Here is a 19,663-nt window from a genome sequence, read left to right on the forward strand (position 1 = left end):
AAGCTTGATCTTTCCAAATATTAATGCCTCTGCCAATTATCCTACAACAAGACTTGAACACCAGCTAACACGCTTCATGACACCACCCATGGAGAACAACCTCACCTCCATTGCAGGCTACCTTTCCACTCCAGGGGCTAACAGGAACATTCAAGCACTGTTCCATTCCACTGCCATTGCTGGCAGTATGCTTGATGGCTGCAGCCTCACTGCCCTCCCCGATAAATCTGTGCCTGCGGTGGAGCAAAGCCTGTCAGCTTCCCCACTGCACCCCACCATCCCTGGTGGCACACAGAGCAGCCTCATGGGGAGCCACTGGTTGAGATTTCCCAGTTTGCTGCAGCAGCACTACCCCAAACACTGGGAAAGGTATCTAACACTGCTCCCAGCAGGTAGCTGCCATTGTGCCACATCCCCACCAGTCAGCCCAGCCCTTGGGAGCAGCTGCTTGGATGGAGCAGTCTGGGAATTTAGCAGCCCAGATGTCAATGCAGAATCTGGGCATGGTCCTGCCAGTGTGTGCTGTCCAGTAAAGGGAAGGCCTCAGATGTGAGTTTAGGTTAGTCTTTGCTTCTCTTTCCCTTGGCTTTTTCACCTGCAGACGAAGGGATGCCTGCAGGAAGTACAGCGGGGCTTGACCCATTCATCTTTCTACACCTCCCCCCGGGGCCTTTCCAACAACATCAGCCCTGCTGCACCCACTCAGTGTCATCACTGCCCTTATATTATACAGCTGGTCTGCTTGAAATCCTCTTTGGAGTTAATTTATTTCCCTAATAACACTGTGTATCTGCCTGGGTGTCCCTGTGAGCCCCTTTAGGGGTGCACTAGGAGACAGCACCATCTCCTTGCTGTTTCACCATGCGCTGGCATGGCCTTGGCACACCTGGATGTGCAGGAGTGTACAACTTCTGATTTGGAGAATAAAGTTGCTGGGGTTTAGATATAAGTTTAAAGAAGGATCTCTCTTCTGCCTGTCATGGAGGACAGATGCCTTCTACAAGGGACCCCTGCAAGACCTGGACATATCAGTTTCCCTGGTGTACCTCCTGCTGTTTTGGCTTGCCAAGCAGTCCCTTCCAGAGATTGGGGTGTAGAGGCTGGTGGGGAACAGTGACATCTGGGACAGTTTGCCTCTCTCATCACAGGCCACTGAGGCTGAGGCAGGCCCAGCACCTCCGTTAGATCCCAGCACACTTCAGCCTCCAGCTGATGCCTTAATCCTTGCTGTGGTTTTACTTGCTCCCCTGATCTCTCAGGGACATTTTAACTCCTTACCAGGTGGGGTGAAGAGTAAAAGTGGCAGGGTGGGACACACAAAAAGACAAAGGACAGGAAGAATTTATGTCCCTTAATTTGAATATACCAGAACAACACAGTACCTGACCCTCAAGTTATTCATGTACCTGTCCTGTTTCTTTGAGATGTTCTATGGCATCCCTTTGAAGGAGGCTGTTTGGATGTATTAAAATAAAGGAAGCATTTTCCCAGTCCCTCCTGGTCTTACACATCCAGCAATTACAGGCTGACATCCAGAGCTGGGCTTGAGTTCCTCTAGGATTCAAAACTTTTGGTTTCAGTTTCCACATTTGCAAACTTGGTGCCACAGCAGTCTCTTACTATGCAGTAACTCACCTTGTGGATCTATAGAAGCCCATATTTCTGTGAAGAAAAATCAATTTTTTTTCTTATTGCTGCAGATATGCAATACCACAATGTTAGATTGCTTCTTCTAGAAACATTTCTGAGTACACGAAGGGAGTGAAATCACAGACAACCCTTCCAACTGCTGGCTTTTGTGAACCGAAAATCGAGTAGTAGAAGTCACCCATTACCCCAGAGATAAATGAAGATCGAGAATTTAAAGAAGAGGGACTGAAAAGACCTCCCTTGGGTCTTTTTCTTAATTGCACAATGCATAGCTGAAGTAAATAAAGGGAAACTTGTGCTGGAGCACACAGGAGCAAGAGGCAGCAGGTAAGTGAATTAAAGCCCTCAAGTGGGCATGAGTCTCCCTTAGCAAACACTGAGTGAGAAGCAGCCAGTTCCCTTCACCAAGTGCCTGGGAGGTCACACCCTGGGGCCAGGATCAGTGCCCAGCTGTGGAGTCAGAGAAAAGAGCAGGTGAAATTCAGCAGTGAGAACTCGAAGGGGGTGAAACCAACGCTGCAAAATTAGTTCAGTGTGTCAGGAGATCACTTCAACGTAGAAAGGGAGCAGCTAAGAAAGCCATGAATGTTCCATACAGCTTTCATTTGCTTCCATCGGTCATTGTTACAGTGCCATCCTACATGTCACCAGATGGCATTTTTTGTGCTCTGGCTGTAAATGCATTATAGCAGGACAGTGCCTACCACTGTGAGGTGCTGATAAGCTGTGCTGAACCCCATATACCTTCACATGAGAAATCAGGAGAACAGTGTTTTGCAGAGTTTTACGTCCTGTGGTGCCCATCAGCAGCTACATCCTTCCCAAACTCCAGCTTTCTCGAAGTCTTAAGTTGTGCTACTTTGATCTTGTGAAAGTGCTCTAACCTCCTTCAGGCAATCATGGCCCTGCTCACATCATTTCACTGATCCTATGATAAAAAGATTTCCCTTTACTCCAAACACCACAGGCACCAATGTCTGATCAGCTGTGGACAGGTCCACTCTCCATCCTGGTGATGGTTTCCAACAAAACAAATCACTCAGTTTCTGTAAGCAGAGAGACTGGCTCGTGAAGCCAGCTAATATGCTAAGAGGTGGACAAACATGAGTTTGATGAAGAAAGAGCATATCTTGTGTGCTCCAATGGTCTCCTCATGAGTTGGGTTGGCAGTGAATTCCCAAGTTCTGTTCCATTAGTATCAGCTGCTGACAGTGCTCCCAGGAAGGAAAAACTTAAGATGAAAAATCAAGTGTGTAAGAAAAAGGCAAACAACTGCCTGTGGGGAGATTTCTGGTGTCCAGGCAATGACATGATGTTGACCCCTTTGGGTGTCTAAACACTATCCAAGGTGTTTAAACATGTTTCAGAGTATTCGACCTCAAACCTCTGAACATATCACTTTTGGAAATGTTGTACTGAGTGGGATGCACCCTTTAAAGAGAGTCCAGGCAAAGCAGGCAAGAGGGTGAGGGGCCAGCAGGGATCCAAGCAGTTTGTTTGTTCTACCACCTCAGCACACTGTCCAGCACAGGCTATCCATCTGGAAAGCCCCTTTGTTCAAAACTAAGCTGCTCTTTGCTTCAAAGCCTGAGCTACTGCATCACTACTTTAAAAAACTCAAAAGGCTGGTTATTTGTCAATGTAGAAAGAAACTTTTTAAAAGTATTTGTTCCTCTGCCTTGCAGGAGTTGATCAAAACCTCTCCAGCACTGGGGAGGGAGCATTTTTTGCTCAGTTATCTGCAACTTGAAAGCTGCTGTCTGGTCAGCCTTTGAAAACAACTTCCCAGAGAATACCTAGAAGCTGCTTATTTTATTTTGCAAATACATTGAAAATAAATGCTTCTGTTGCACTAAGAGGGAACATTTTTATCTTTTTTTTAAGTGGATTTTTATTCTGAACTGTTTTATTTTGCATTTCATTGAAACAAAATGTTCTAAATAGTGGATTTAAAATTAATATTTATCTCATTTTGTAAAGGAGATTTCATGCTTTGGGCTTTCTTTTCATGTTGCTACAAAAACAAATAGCAACAATCTGGGGCTTTCCCAGGAAAAGGAGTATTGAATTTCAACCATATCTGGTTAAAAATTTCAATTGTTATAGTCTCAAACATAGGAATTGTGGAGTTTTCTCAGTATCTTTACAAACAGTGATTTTTTTTATTCCATTTTTCCTGAAGTTAACAAAGATTAGTGAGCTAGCAGAAGAGGCTAGGGAAGAGTCTAATTTGTTGTTTCTTAATGGCACAGATGTAAAACATTATCTAGATCCCTATTTACAGCTAATAGCAAGATAACATACCCAAGAGACAAATCATAGGCTCTGTAAAGTGCACGATAGCTCCGAAACACAGTACCCCACAGCATTCAGCAAATAACAAAGGCTTGCAAAGGCATTATTAAGTTTATTGTTAGAGAGTAATGATGATGGGAATGGACACAGGACTATAAATAATATAATTTCATGAAAGGCTGCCAAGAGAAAAAATTGAAACCACCACCATTGCAGCACGACCACGGAAGTGAACAGGGGTGAATCCCTGCAGAGGGTGACGGAGGAGGGTCCTGGACCAGCTGCTCTGAAAGCTGGTGGGAGGGTGCTCAGCCACTCCAGTGACCCTTACTTAAAGGGAAAAACATGGTCTGAAATCCCATTTGTTTGCCTTCAGTTCTTGTTTCCAGGCTTTTGGCAGGGTTGCAGTTTCCCTGAGAGGGAACATTTCTTTTGCTGAAGTGTCGGCTAGAGTGGTATGAGATGCCACAGTGGAGGGTCTCTAGGCATGCTGTGGCGGGTGGGTACCCAAAACCAGGCAGCACAGCTTCAGCAGGGCTGAAGGCTTTCAGCCTTGATAAGAGAAAAAAAACGTGATTTTTTTTTGCATTTCCTGCTGAGAGCAGTCTCGTTTGCCGACTAAAGCACTTCCCTCTCGTGTTATCTTGTGGCAGAGCAGAAAACCTGCCCTACTGATAATTTGGGAACACACGCCTCTCCCCATGTTTTATGCAGCACTTCCCTGTGGCCCCACAATACTCTACACAGCATGATAAATCCCACGAAATAGTCATGTAATATCCTCATCTTTTTCCAAGGTTACTTGAGGACTTCCATGGTGAGCAACTTGGTGTGCAGATACAGCTTTTTACCGGCTAGGCTCATAGTTCAATGCCTCAAAAAGCCTCGGGCAGCCTAGAGAGGCAGCACGGACAATCCAGCATTTCAGTAGCTCTAGAAGCAGCAAATAGTAGCTGCAAAGCTGGTATCACCAGCAGAAGCAAAGAGGGAGAAATATAGCCTTCGGTTTGCCTAATTCCTGCAATTAGAAGCTTTCAAATAGAAACAGACGACAAGATGTTTGCAGAAAGGGTGCAAGCCAAAGAGGGCAGGCCCCCCCTTGGTCCCCCTTGTGCCCTTCTTTTATTCGGAGAAGGGGAAAGGGGAGGACTGGGGGCGGACCCGGGGTGAGCGGCCAATCAGACACTGCTAAAGAGTTTGAGTTACATTTGGTTTTGCCCGCGCTTGGAACAAAGGGGTTCAGAGCACATGGCAGAGGCAAGTCCTGGCTTGTCTTGGAGAGGGGGAGGGGAAGCTCAGAGCAGGAAGCAACAATTCCCTATTTTTTTTTTCTTTAAAGCTGGGTTGTAACTCTTAGTAACTTAAAGTGCATAGAACAGTAACAAAACAACAGTGCAAAACATAATTGGAATCTATCATCCCTACAACTCAACAGTACCTAGGATGTCTTTAAACAGTTCCCCAGTGAAAACTCAGGGGGTTAGCCAGGACATCTGTGGTATGGGGTATCAGGTTGAAGATTTACAAAATACCGTGCAAAATGTAAGTGCAAAACAGTGCAATTTAAGGGATTAACATCAAAATCTGCAGTAGGGAGTTGACATGAGGGTGCAAAATAAGGATCCTTTTTACAGCATCTCCTCCAGGAGGCAGTTTTAACCTCCTTGACTTTAGAGGAAGTGACATAAGGTTTTTACCCATTTCCCTGGGATCCACCTCAGTCCTTGAGGAGTAGATACACTGGCATACCCACGTCCCCAAGTTAGAAGTTTGTATGGTCCTTGGATTTTTTGAGTCTCTAGGTCCCGGATCAGGACTTCTGGATTTTCCTTCAGTTTCTGCCTCCCGGTGTTCTGGAAATGATGATAGATGGGAGGGTTTGGGTCCTCAAAGGTGCTGTTCAGGAAGTTTATGGTAAACAGTGCTTTGCTGAGTCTGAGGACACGTGAGTTGAGTTTAGTGGTCCCTGACTGTTGTAGCAGCATTCGCTTGAGGGCTTGATGGGCACGTTCAACAATGCCCTGCCCAGCTGGGGAGGGAGGGATACCTGTAACATGTCGAAATCCCCACTGCTGATGAAAGTTTTTTAACTCTTGAGAGGTGTAGGCAGGTCCATTATCAGTTTTTATCTCCTCAGTTATACCAAGCACAGCAAAAGCTGGGACAAGATGTTTTTCAACGTCCTTAGCTTTTTCACCTGCATGTGCAGAGGCATATATAGCACCAGAGAAGGTATCAATAGAAACATGAACATATTTTAATCTCCCAAATTCAGGGAAATGTGTGACATCCATCTGCCACACTTCACCACTATTAATGCCTGTAGGATTGACCCCCATGCCCAGTGATGGAAGCTGTAGCTTCTGGCAGTTGGGACATGTTGCCACTATTGCTTTTGCCTGTCTGCAGCAGATGGAACATGCAGATAAGAGCAGGAATATTTTGATGGTACATGGCATGGCTCAATTTTGCTTGTTCAAAAACTTGGGGGAGCTTTGGTAAATCAGCTGATAAAACTATGTCTGCTGGCATAGCCAGACCATCAGCTCTACGATTACCCTCTGCAATAAATCCTGGCAGGTTTGTATGTGACCTCACATGCATGACAAAATAGGGATGCTCCCTGTGGGAAACCAGATAAATTAGCTTTGAGAGCAAATCATACTATTTTTTGTTTGAGGTTTCTTTTAAGAGAGCATGCGCAGCTCTAACAGTTCCTCCAGCCACATATGCTGAGTCCGTGACCAAATTAAAGGGTGCTTTGAACCTCTCAAATGCTCTAACGACAGCTGCTAGTTCAGCTACTTGTGGTGATCCCTGGATTACTTTGATGTCAGATTCCCACTTTTGTGTCTTTGGGTTTTTTCCATGTGATCACTGATTTTTTACTTTTTCCTGAAGCATCTGTAAAAATGGTCATTGCATCGAGGGGTTTTCTACTTTGAATCTCTCGAGGGATGAAAGAGAATGCCAGATTAAACATGTCATGTTTTGGGTAATGATTTGAGATTTGGCCTGAGTAACTATTTAATGCAAATTGTAAATTTATATTATTTTGAAGTAGGTGATCTAATGAGTCTGTTGTTACAAGTAAGTAGATGCATGCAAAGTCATATCCTGCCAGGGTGCAGAGCCTTGCTCTACCCTTCATTATAATTTTTGCCATTAGTTCTTGTGGCTGTGTGATGGTCTTAGGTGGTGGGATTGGAAGGAATACCCATTCAATTATGATGACGAGTTCCTTCTGCTCTTTGTCCCAATGAAATATGAGGCCATGAAAGTGTGGCACCTTCCCTAAAATGACAAGCTTAAAGGGTAGGGAGGGCTGATACCTGTGTGCTTGTCTGGTGGAAATGAGCTCTTGTATCTTTTTGAAAGACTGCCTTGCCTCTTCTGTCAGGGATCCAGGGGATGCTGGACCACCTTCCCCTTTTAACAGGTTTGCAATAGGAGCTACATCCTCTGTGGTGAGTCCTAACCAGGGTCTTAAATAATTCAGTGTCCCACAGATCTGCTGCACTTCCTCAAGTGTTTTTGTGTTATTATTAATGGCGACGGGTGTTGGGGTGATACAGGTTTCTGTGATTTTGAGTCCGAGGTATTTCCAAGGGCTTGTTCTCTGCATTTTTTCTGGGTGTAATTCAAAGCCCTTGGCCTCTAGGGCCTCAATCACCATGTTAAGTGTCTGCTCGAGATACTGACTATTGGGAGCACATACCAGCACATCATCCATGTAATGTAGGATGACGGCTTTCTCTGCTTTAGCACGGATGGGAGGTAGAATTTTAGCAATATACTCTTGGCAGAGAGTTGGGGAATTTTTCATACCTTGGGGAAGCACAAGCCAATGGTAACGTTCCATGGGAGTTTCAGGATTAATAGAGGGCATGGAAAATGCAAATCAAGGGGCATCTGCAGGTTGGAGTGGAATAGGAAAGCAGCAATCTTTAATATCAAGAACAACTAAATGCCAGTGTTGTGGGAGCATTGAAGGTGATGGCATACCTGGTTGAAGGGGTCCCATGTCTTCAATAACCTTATTGATTTCTCTAAGATCTTGGAGGAGCCTATATTTGTTCTTTCCCGGTTTTTGTATTACAAACACAGGAGTATTCCAGGGGCTATTAGTTGGCACAATATTCCCTTTAGCCAGTTGTTCAGCTACTAATGTTTTGAGTGCCTCTAAGTTTTCTTCTTTTAGCGACCACTGGTTAACCCACACTGGTTCATACGTTTTCCAAGTTAGCTTTTGTGGTTGGCAACTCAGCTCCAGCAGCCACAAGGGAAAATTTTGATGTCTAGGGGTGATATCAATTTTTGTTCCCCACTGAAACATGGCAACCCTTCCCCACAGGGTGAATTTGATGTCTAGGACATGTGGACGAAGTGTCACTATTTGTCCTTCTGGACCTTCAATTTGAATGGTGTTTTTGGATTGCTTCGCAATTTGGGTACCTCCGATTCCTTGTATGATACCCTGAGACTGCAATTCCCATTGCGCAGGCCACTTATCAAATGGAATGACAGACACATCAGCACCTGTGTCGATCATTCCCATGATACTGATTTTATGTGATCCGTGACAGAGCTTGCATTTTACTATAGGTTTATTGTTTCCCAAAAACTCAGTCCAACAGATGGCTGGGATATAACCATCTGTGGGCAGGTATTTGGGCAGTGGAATGGCCTGTGCAATGACTTGACCGTTTGGCATGAAGTACGGTGGATATATACATTGTACCATTAGGTTAGAACACCCATTCTGATCCACTTTCATGAGTGTGGGTGTAACCTCTATCCCAGCAGGTGTTTCCCGAGTGTCCCCAATAACAAAAAGGTATGTAAAGTCTGGCATGTGGTCCACATTCTGGAATGAGATGGGTATCACAGTCTGTTGTTGTTGAAAGGGTGTGTTTCATCACAGGTTACCTTAAACCTGAGTCCAGAAGTCCAAGTTGCTTTGTCTGCAGCTCTATTTTTGTCTGAACACAAAGCTGTTAGGACGCGTTGAGTCACTAGTTTCCCTGCTGTTGACCTGGGGAAACAGTCTTTGGAGAGTTTTTATCAGCAATTATAATTGTTCTGCAATTGTGAGCTACATGTCCCTTTTTCTGACAATGATAGCATATAGAGTTACCTCGAGATTGAGTTTCCCCTGTACTCATAGCATTTTCCACAATTTCTCCCACCATCCCCACTGTATTCAGCTGCACCTTCTTTGAACAGACTTCGAGGATGGATTCAACAGTTGGAGGGGGGTGCAAAGGAAGAGTCAGGATGACTTGTTTGCAAGCATCATTCGTATTCACTTGGAGCAGTTCGAGTAGGAGCGCATGCTGGAGGTCAGGATTAGGGACCTGGGAAGAGAGAGCTTTGCACAAACGGTTATAAAAGTGAATAATATTTTCATTTGGCAATTGTTTGATGTTGGTATAATGAGATGTAGGAGTCTGAGATGGTAGTAATGTTAAGGCCTTTTCAGCAGCACGTGTGATTTCAATAAGAACTAGATGAGGGATAAGCACTGCTTGTTTTTGGGGATTTGCCATATTATTGTCACCAGATAAAAGGTCTAATGTGATCTAATTGTTGTCAAAGTCCAGGTAATTATCTGGAGTTTGCCACAAAATTTGCAGTAAATCAGATAAAATTATTTTCCATTGTTGTTTCCACAACACAAAATCACCAGGTGTGAGAAGAGTTTGCATTATTGTAATTAAATCATGAGGTACGAGTGAGTTGCAAAAATAGCACTTAAAAGGCTCTTGAAATAATTACTATGTATCCCAAACTCCTTAATTGCCTTGCACAAATCCTTAATATTAGAATAAGGAAAGGGTGTCCAGCCAGGGTTCGCTCCTATACGAGAGAGTGTAGTAGCAGCAGGAGGAGTTACTTCCTGGTAGCCACGGGCTTCAGGATTTAAGGGGGTAGTCACATGACTGTGGGAACCTGGGGTGGGACAATGGGAAGCAGGGGCAGGGAGTGGAGGGGCAGGGGTGGGGAGTGGAGGTGGGGACACGGTGGGAGGAGGGGCGGGGTTGGGGCGGGGTTGTGGGAGACAGGGGCGGTACTTGAGCCATGGGCAGGAACAGAGGGAGGGGTGAAACACGATGCTGTGGGGACGGGGTTGGGGACGGGGACAGGTTCCAACGTGGGAGTGGGAGGGGATGGGAACAAGAAGGGATTTGTGGGGTGGGAGAGAAAGGGATTGTGGGAGGTGTAGTTTGGGAATGAAGGAACATCGCGGCCGCCATTATTGGAGACAAACAAACTCGGAGAAAAGGGGTTGGGGGGAGGGGGTTTTTCCTGGGCTGCGAGCACATGGCAACGGCTGTCCCTGGGAACAAAGAGGTCAGGGGAGAAGGGATTTTTACGTGCGCTTAAAACATGAGGGCTAGAAACTGGGGACAAGGGAGTGGAGAAAAGAGGTTGGAAAGGTCCTTGGACCAGCTCTGGATTCCCGTCCAAGGCAGGGTGCTGAGGAAACACGGGTGAGCCAGGAGGACGATAGCACTCCTGTGCTGAAAAGCAGTCTGCTCTATCTGTGTTTTCTAGCGTAGGGGAAGAGGGGTCAGGGACACAGGGGTTTGAAGAGGGTGTAAGGGAATTAAAAGAGGGTTTCTGCAGTGGCTTTTCATGTATTGCTTTTTTCTCCGGCAACGTATAACTTAGTAACAGGAGAGGAAAAATTTTGAAACTGTTTCGTCTCCTGCACGCTTGAGAGAGGAGAGTTTTCTCCCCACCTTATCCCAAAATTCAGGAGATCTCATATCCTCGGAGGTCAGATTAGGAAAGTACTGAAAAAGCCATGGTACAAAAGATTGAACTAGATTTTTAGGGTATTTATGCCCAGTACAAGAAAGGTAGCTTTGAACTTGGTAGTATATTTCTCTGTGGTGTGCCGAAACCTCAGATCCCATAACGAATGCAGCACCACGAACCTCAGCCCCAAATTGCAAAAAAGAGGAAAAAAAAAAGAGAAAGTTTGTACTGGAACCAGCTTAAGACAGGAGCCCCTAAACCAGGAGGGAAATACTCACCAGAATTCTGGATTTATCACAGGAAATCAGGTCCGGAGAAAAAAATAAGTGAAGAGGGTTTTCCACTTTCCAGCCGTTCCCTCACTACATGGTGTGGGGGATGGTACAGGCTGAGGCTCTGGGCTTGCTGTTACGCAAAAAGTAAGAGCTCGCTACACAGAACTGGCACGGCAGGATGTGCAGAGCTAACTCCAGCAGACACGCAGCTGCTGGGACACCCTAAAAGTCTCTCAGAACTGGGGTTCAGAGAGAGCACGCTGGGTGCCAGATGTGCAGATAATCACAGCTTTTTACCGGCTAGCTCATAGTTCAATGCCTCAAAAAGCCTCGGGCAGCCTAGAGAGGTAGCACAGGCAATCCAGCATTTCAGTAGCTCTAAAAGCAGCAAATAGTAGCTGCAAAGCTGGTATCACCAGCAGAAGCAAAGAGGGAGAAATATAGCCTTCGGTTTGCCTAATTCCTGCAATTAGAAGCTTTCAAATAGAAACAGATGACAAGATGTTTGCAGAAAGGGTGCAAGCCAAAGAGGGCAGCCCCCCCTTGTGCCCTTCTTTTATTCGGAGAAGGGGAAAGGGGAGCACTGGGGGCGGACCCGGGGTGAGCGGCCAATCAGACACTGCTAAAGAGTTTGAGTGACATTTGGTTTTGCCCGCGCTTGGAACAAAGGTGTTCAGAGCACATGGCAGAGGCAAGTCCTGGCTTGTCTTGGGGAGGGGGAAGGGAAGCTTGGAACAGGCAGCAACGAGCTGGGAAATTGTCTTGAACAGTATCCTGTAAGTCCCTTTAGCCACAAACACCAGAGAAATGACCCCATTGTAGGGACATGGGTGAAGGTAGCATTGTCCCTTGTGCCTGCTCTCTTGGAGCACGTTTATCCTCATCAAAAGAAAGTTTGCATTGGAATACACCATTATTTGCCAGGCTTACCACCCTGGGAGAGTTACTGTATAATTAATTATGAAAAGGGCATTTAATAGGGGGAACATACAGATGGTCAAACCTACTTCATACTCAGTAACAGCTGACATGAAGGGAGGATGAACTTTAATGATGCTTTCAGATGGCAGGAAAAATAATAACTTTTCTGGTAAGAGAAAAACTACTACTATTGGCCAAAAGTTTCTGTTTAAAAGAAGTTTCACAAGACTTTTCCCAGCCAGGGGGCATAGGCAAGGAACAAATTCTCCTGTGCTTGGGAGTACAGCAACTGCTCCTCTCCAAAGCTTGTGAATTTTAAAGTGAGCTGGTTCTCCTAGATAGTCTTACATTTTCCTTTGTCTTTCATTGTACCAAGGTCCTCTGGGGACTATTCCAGAGCCTGACTAAAAGCTAGAGTCCACACTGAGCACACACAGAGCACCTTTACCCCAAGCTCTGGCCCCCAGCAGGTCCTTGCCTGGAGGCTCGGCTGCTCCAAGGGCAGCCTCAGGCTCACATCAGTACCCTGGCTCTGGCATCACATACATTCCCCATTTTGTAATCAGAAATATTTGTTTCCACTTGTCCAAAAATAGTCCAAAAAATAATGGGAAGTAATACAATAATCCATGGGAAATAATATAATAATCCATGGGAAGTAATACACATCTCCACTACTGAGGTCAGATCTTGCCCTGCCAGCAATTCATGTGCTTTGTCAGTTCTAACACTGTCCAAAATACAAATTGGTAAACGTCATGCTCTTCAGTTATCTAAAAAGCTCTGAAACTCCGAAAGCTGAACTTTCACCTGCTTGCTGTCTCATTCATCCCTCATTTTAAGTGGCCACAGGATTTTTAGGCACTACTGCTTTTAATAAGATGCACAATGCCTCTTCCAGGACTAGCGACAAGACAGTGACTTGGCCAAAGAGATTTTAAGTTATCCCTAAATTATCCTGTGACATTTCTAATCCCATGCCACTTAGTATCACTGCAACACGTTTGCCTACTATCTTCTCCCCCTTTATCTTGCACTCATACAGATGTACACATGCTGAGGATCCTGTTAGGATCATGTGGAAGAAGAGGTATTTAAAAAAATCTCTTGTCGTAAGAAAAAATTTTATTTTTTTTCCCCACACAGGGAAAAGGGTGAAAAATACTGTGTTTGTACATGACTGAGGGGGAAGAAAAACAGTGGAGGAACAACGTGGGAGAGCCAACCTCGCCTGTGCTTTCTGGAGATCGTTCTTAGCTGCAGGGATTTTTTGTTTACTAGGATTAGCAAATACCTCTGCAATCTTACTGTGAACCACTCAAATAGCAATTAAAGCCCTCTTCTTTGAATAATATCTCAGCCACAGCTCCATGTCATGCTTAAGGACCTCTAATGTTCTGTGATGCCTCAAAAATTAGTAACAGCAAGAAAGCTGTCAGAAGGCGCTGGTGGGGGCTGGCTGGCACCCTGCCACCCAGAGCCTCACAGCTGAGGCAGCAACCAAACCCTGGGGCTCACACCACCCCAGCACATCATGCTTTGGGGAGGAATCAATGCTCATGTTAGACCACCAACTTAATTTACCTAAGAGAACATAGCAGCTTTCCTTCTCTGCGGTCCTGGCTTTAGTGCCAGAATACAGTTAAGAATTGACCTTTCCTCCTATCATTTCAGTGCATTTGGGTATTATCCTTCTGTGGATGAGGGTGTGCTGAGTGCACCATTTCCAGCTGTCTCTGCAGCCCCCCCCATCACTCCCCTGGGTAATTGCACAGAGCCTGAGTGCAGAACACTGACTTCCTCCAGCTGTAACACAGGTAATCACATTCCCCAATAGGGATGGCATGCTGATTTTTTCAGCGAATCCAGTTATCTTTTTTCATTTCCCACCTTAAAGATTCTGTATAACTAGTGGGATTGCAGCTGTATTCATTTTTATTACTGAAGGCTTCACCTGCAAATAGTGGTGGTGGTGAAATTAGAGCTTGCTCCCTCTTCTCTGGCCCCAGTAATTATGAAGATGAATGTCTGCTGCTGGGTTTGATTTGCCAAAGTTCTCTTAAACTGTGAAGCACTGTGTGACTATACAAAATTTGGAGTGATAAGTGGCAAGAAAGTCACAGGAAAGCTGTTCTCTTTCTACCCTCTTCATTTACTACATTTTTACAGAACCTGTTTGTCATGGGTTGGCTAGCATAGTCCCAGAAGTGATGTCCTTGCAGGGGGGTGCTTACAGCTTCCTCTGTGACCTGACAGGACCTATCAGATGGCCAGTTTGAAGACGGACAATTCATTGAGTCACTTAAAGTTGTGACCGCCTCTGTGATGCACACTTAAGAATAGAAACCCTGACGCAGAGGCTCTCTCGTGGCTGCGGGCCCTGTGCAGGCCCTGCTCGGGCCAGACCAGGCTGGGCCACGGCCATCCTGGAGCTGATGGGCCCTGTTCCCCCATAGCGCTGCTATGGGCAGCCGGAGCGGCTTGGCTCCCCAGCCTCTCCACTGCAATAAGCCACATTCCAGCTGCAAGGTCGAGGTGAGATTAACCCTTTTAGTGCTATGAAGAGCTGAAAACCTGAGGGAAGAGAAAGAGGAGATGCTTAAAGCAGAAATTCTGTTGTGAAGCTATGATATATCAGAGTATCCCGTTGTAATTTCATGAAGATATGGGGGGTGGAGCATTCAACTCGTACTTGTGACCAAAAGCACCTGCGCTGAGATAGGCAGATGCTGAAGCAGCTGTAATTTCATGAGAAGTTTGGAGAGGGAGAGATGGAAGCGATGAGGACTTTTGCTCTAAATGGGAAACGAGAAAACCTCAGTTCCTAGAGATGCTCCCAGAGATAGTCCTAAAAATGAAGGTGAGGAAGACCCTTTGCTCCCAGGGAAGGAGAAGGGCCTCTGTTCTTAGAGATGAAATGCTCCCAGAGATGGGTGAAGAGAACTTTTGTTTCTGAATGGCTCAACCTTAAAATTGTACCCCAGTGTTTTCAAGAGGGGAAACTCAAAAGCAGTTGCGGGAAAAGCTGCAAGTCGAGGGACGGGACTCACATTGTGAGCAGAGAGACTCCTCTTCCTAAATGGACTGAACAATATTTGGAAGTGGGCGGCTGTCTCGTTGTGATAATGTTTTCATAGCACGAGCAAGAGAGACTCCTCTTCCTAAATGGACTGAACAAGGTTATTATGGAAGTGGTAAACAGACTGAACATCTTAAGGGTTGTCTTTTTACATTGTCAGTGAGAGAAGGGAGAAAGGTGGGGGGAGGAGAAGAGTTCTGAAGGTGTGGTATAATTTTTTTTCCTTCTTTTAGGTCTGTTAATAAACTTCTTTATATTCTTTCAAGTTTGGTGCCTGCTTTGCATTTCTCCTAATTCTTATCTCACAGAAGATAAACAGTAATGAGTATCTTAGACCAAACCACTACACTAATTGGTGTTTCCGCCCGGTTACAAACCCAACCCGCTACACTGTTACATTAAATTTAGTTTTGTATTATACTGTTATTATTAGATTGATTCAGATTACACTATTATTAGATTATGTCTAGATTTTAGTGCAACCCTTCTTAATATTTGAAAGCCAAGTACTTAAAACATTTACTGTGTACTCAAAGATGAAAGCCCACACCAGGGAGCAGTAATCCTGGGATCCTTAGGCCAAATCTCACTAAACTTAATACACGTTTAGTAGTTAATGCTTAAGTAGCTAAAATTGCTCTGGACAACCTCCACATACAGTTTCCCCATGCACCTACCCCAGCTGAAGCATCATGCTGTGCATATTGTCTTGTACTAAGAACTGGTCTCCCTTTGGGGTAAAATTGCCAGGTAATGCCAAAATTTGTAATGTCAGAAGTGCTGTTCTGTATACAGAAAGCCTGCAGATGTACCCATCCAAGCCAGGGTTCAGCACTCAGCATCTCTGGGAAAAGAGACAAAATCTCTGCAAAGCCCACTGAAGGGTCTGCCTTTGTCACACAGCTCTGCACAGCCGCGACCAGACTCGGAGACATAGCACCTCCCAGCTTTCCCATCCCACCACCTTTGGGATAGCAGCATTTCTGGCATACACTGCAGATCCCCATCTGCTGGCAGGTCCTGCCTGCCCATGCTCTGCTGGAGCCAAAAAGCCCTCAAAGGTCACAATGCCTGGTTTCTGACTTCCTCTGACCTTGACCTCTGAGCTCACACTCCTCGAGGTGCTTCTGGAGGACCCCAAGGGCACACTTAAATCTGATTAGATGTGAAGATATGTTTAAATAACACATGCACTTGTAGAGATCACCCCAAAAAGGATCCCATCCAAATCAAGAGCCAGGAGCCATGGCCCTGGTGGCTGGGTTTGCTGCCCCAGGGCCAGCAGTGCCATGATATGATGGTGCTGCTCCCTGGTTGCTCTACCGCTTTCAGCTCCACTGTGAAAATAATGTGCTGCACAATTAAAATCCCCATGGAAGAAAGGTCTTCAGCTGCTGTGTTCTCAGAGAGATTGTTTTGCAGAAGGTCAGATAGCTTCTTTGGTGGAGATATACACAGGGTGATTTGGATAATTAATTACCAGCCATGACCTCTCCACTTTTGAAGTGAAGTAATCAGTGACCATTCCCCTCTCTCAGTTTTTCTGGGACAGATTACCTCCAGGTTTTTATCATTACAATATGGAGATTTTTTTCAGATTGGATGAGTTTTGCAACTCCACATCCAAAGTGGTCTGAGGCTTTCTCTGTGACTTTGCCCCACTGGTGTACCAGCGATGACTTTCCTGCACAACTGAGGAAGAGTACTTTGGAAATTCTAAATTGGATTTTGTGAGGCTGTGGTTTATTTTATATTGATCTGCAGCTTCTTCTTGCTGCAGCAGTTAACATGTCCTAAAAATGCTGAATTGCTCTTAAGGAGAACATGGATATGCTGTTGCAGAATAATTTCACCATCCTTCAGGTGTATAGCTAGCAGATTTACGCAATTGGCTTTTCTATTTTTTTTCCTTTTCCAGGCCAAAGGTTGCCTGAAAAAGAGAAAAATCTGAAAATCTCAGTATTAATCAATACAGCAGCAGAAGATCAGAAATACCAGCCCAAAATCCTGAAGAAGTATTAGCAATACCATGAGAAGCATCCCCTGGTGGAACTGAGAGGTCCAGCAGCAGTTCTGCCATGCCGGACAGAAAAATGGTTTTGTGCCTTATCAGTCCCAGATCTGAGCTCCTGCCTTCTGTTCCAAAGAAGTCCTGAGCCATTCTCAGCCCTGTCACCCACCACTGTATAAGCACAGCCCACAGGACAAGCATCCAGGATCTGAGAAGAGCCATGTCCAAGCCTGATGTCCTCCTTCTTGCCCCAGTGGGCACTGCAGTCAGGAAAATGCCAAGGGCTTGGGTAGCCAAGCCCCTGGCTCTTCACTCTGATTCATCCTCTTCACTAGAGTTTATTATTTTAATTTTTCAAACAAAGCATTCATGTGATCTCCAAGTTGAAATAAAATTAAAAACAGTCAGAAGAACATACTGTGCTTCTGGGTTTTTCTGACAAGAGATGTGTGAGTGGAAGTGCATTAGAAGCTGGCCAGCACACCAGAGGTGCTGATGCTCAGCAGTAGCTCTCTAACACCCTTGCCCAGCACCATCTCTGCCCACAATGTCCACTCTCCTATTCTGGTCTCAGTTCCCCTGCTGGCATGGCTCAGCTGAACACCAGCACACACAATCCTACTTCCTCTCCTCCCCGTAAGAACAAGCCCAGGCAAGCAGGAAAACTGATGAAGTTTGAGTAGTCTTCCTTGGGCAGAGGGAGCTACTTGTTTAGGATTAGTAGGGTGCCAGAAAGAGGAAAGCACAGGTGATGGATTTTATTGGAGCAAATGCAAGATGGAACTAGATAGAAATGACTGGCAAGCCAGAGTGTCTGATTAAATTTTTTATTTTTAGGGATATTTATTGGACAAGACAGCCTTGCCTGCTATAGTATCACATAGCTTGCCTCATTTTTGGACAAATCTGAGTGAAAGTGTTAATTGCTCATACAGCCAAATTTTCCAAGGGGGTGGGGGAAATGTGATTTTGTAGGATATAGGCATCAGATCCAATTAATAGTCTTTATTCACTTGCTGCTTAAAAGATGAGATTGAATTTTTCTTAAAATTACTGTATCCTTTCTTAAGTAGCACCAGTGTGTTTCTTCTGTGGCTTGCCTTTGTTTTTTCGGTGGTAACATATAAGTTTGCTTTTCATGTTGCTTTTGTTCAGTTTCTGCAAACTAATTCTCCTCCTGGCTGCAGTTTTTGCTCGTCTTGAAACAGGTTTTCCCTGCATTTACAGAAGTTTTCAGTTCCCTTTTCTACCTAAGTATTATGTACTTTCCAGCGACAGAACCAAAGGGAATATTTAGGAATTTATCCAAACAATAAAAGTAATTGGCATGGGCACCTACAAACAAGTTTGATTCATTTAGACAATCTAATCTTAAAAGGGAAAATCCCTCTCTGTGCTGGGCTGAGGTGCTGTAGCACTACATCACTTGACCTACCAGTTCTGTAAGAGACTTCACAGTTTTGTTGTGTGCTTGCCCTGAAACACCTGAGTTAATGCAGGTAGGCACCTACACATGGGAGAGCCAGAAAAGAGGGGAAGTGAGTTCCTTACACATTTAAAAGTGCATGTTAATAAAAGAAGAGCCATTCTCTGAAGGATAATTCAAGGCTTGCCACTGCTGGGTGAATTACTTGCACACTAGATGAACATCTCCTACTCCTTCTTGACTTCATTCACAGCCTTGTGGCTTTTACTATCCTTTCTGCAAAGTAAGACATTATTCACTAGAGCAGCTCTCTCACCCAGCTCCCCGGGCAGCATGGCTGGTTAGGTGTTTTCCTGGGACCAGAAAGATGTGCTTTGAAGCTTACTGGACAGGGTTAGGAGCTGAACCTTCACAACAACTCTCCCTGCTGAGTTAATACAGGAAAAGAAACATCATGACAATTTTTCGAAGGAGCTAGGGCTGTGCCACTTCTATGTTGAAAACAGCATAAATCTACATACGTGGTGAGACCCTTCAGCAGCCAGGTGGGTGGACACCAGCTTGTCAACCTCATACAGACGCAGGTTTGACACAAGCATGATGATCTGAACTGCATCAAATGCAGCATTTCTCACCTGTGCAATAGCAGCAGGGGCAGTGCCCAAAAGCACTGCAGCAGCTGCAGTCTAATCATCTATCAAAGCTTTACACAAATTAAACAGTTTTTCTCTGGATTGCATGCTCAGGGGACAGTTTTAAGGACCTGGAAATAAAAACTCTAGTTTTAGACTCTACTGCTCCCACCAATAAGTAATGTTCTGCTTGCTTTTGAAAGCCATTACACCAATAAAATACAATCAATAAAATCAAAGTATCATGGGAGGCAGATGGAGAACCCAATTGCCTTGAAGGCAAGGACTTCTCCCATGTCCTTAGTTCTTCTAAATATGTACATAAAGATGTGAACCAGGCAGAGCAAGTTTTCATAACACAGACATAATAGCTACTTTTATTTTTGCTGGATCCTCAAAACCTGATGTTAGGTAAATACACTCAGAAAAGGAATTCCTTCCCCATCCTGGTGTTCTCTGAAATTCTTCCATTTAAAGGTGCCAAACACACTGTGGTGTAGGTATGTCAAGAACTGATCCCTGGTCTCCAGGAGAAGATGGATAGGTGCAGAAGAGGGGTTCAGAGTACTGCTGTGCAGCAAAGAAATGATGTCCTAGCCGAGTCCCCTC

Source organism: Aphelocoma coerulescens (genome assembly GCF_041296385.1).
Source record: "Aphelocoma coerulescens isolate FSJ_1873_10779 chromosome Z unlocalized genomic scaffold, UR_Acoe_1.0 ChrZ, whole genome shotgun sequence".
Classification (NCBI taxonomy): Eukaryota; Metazoa; Chordata; class Aves; order Passeriformes; family Corvidae; genus Aphelocoma; species Aphelocoma coerulescens.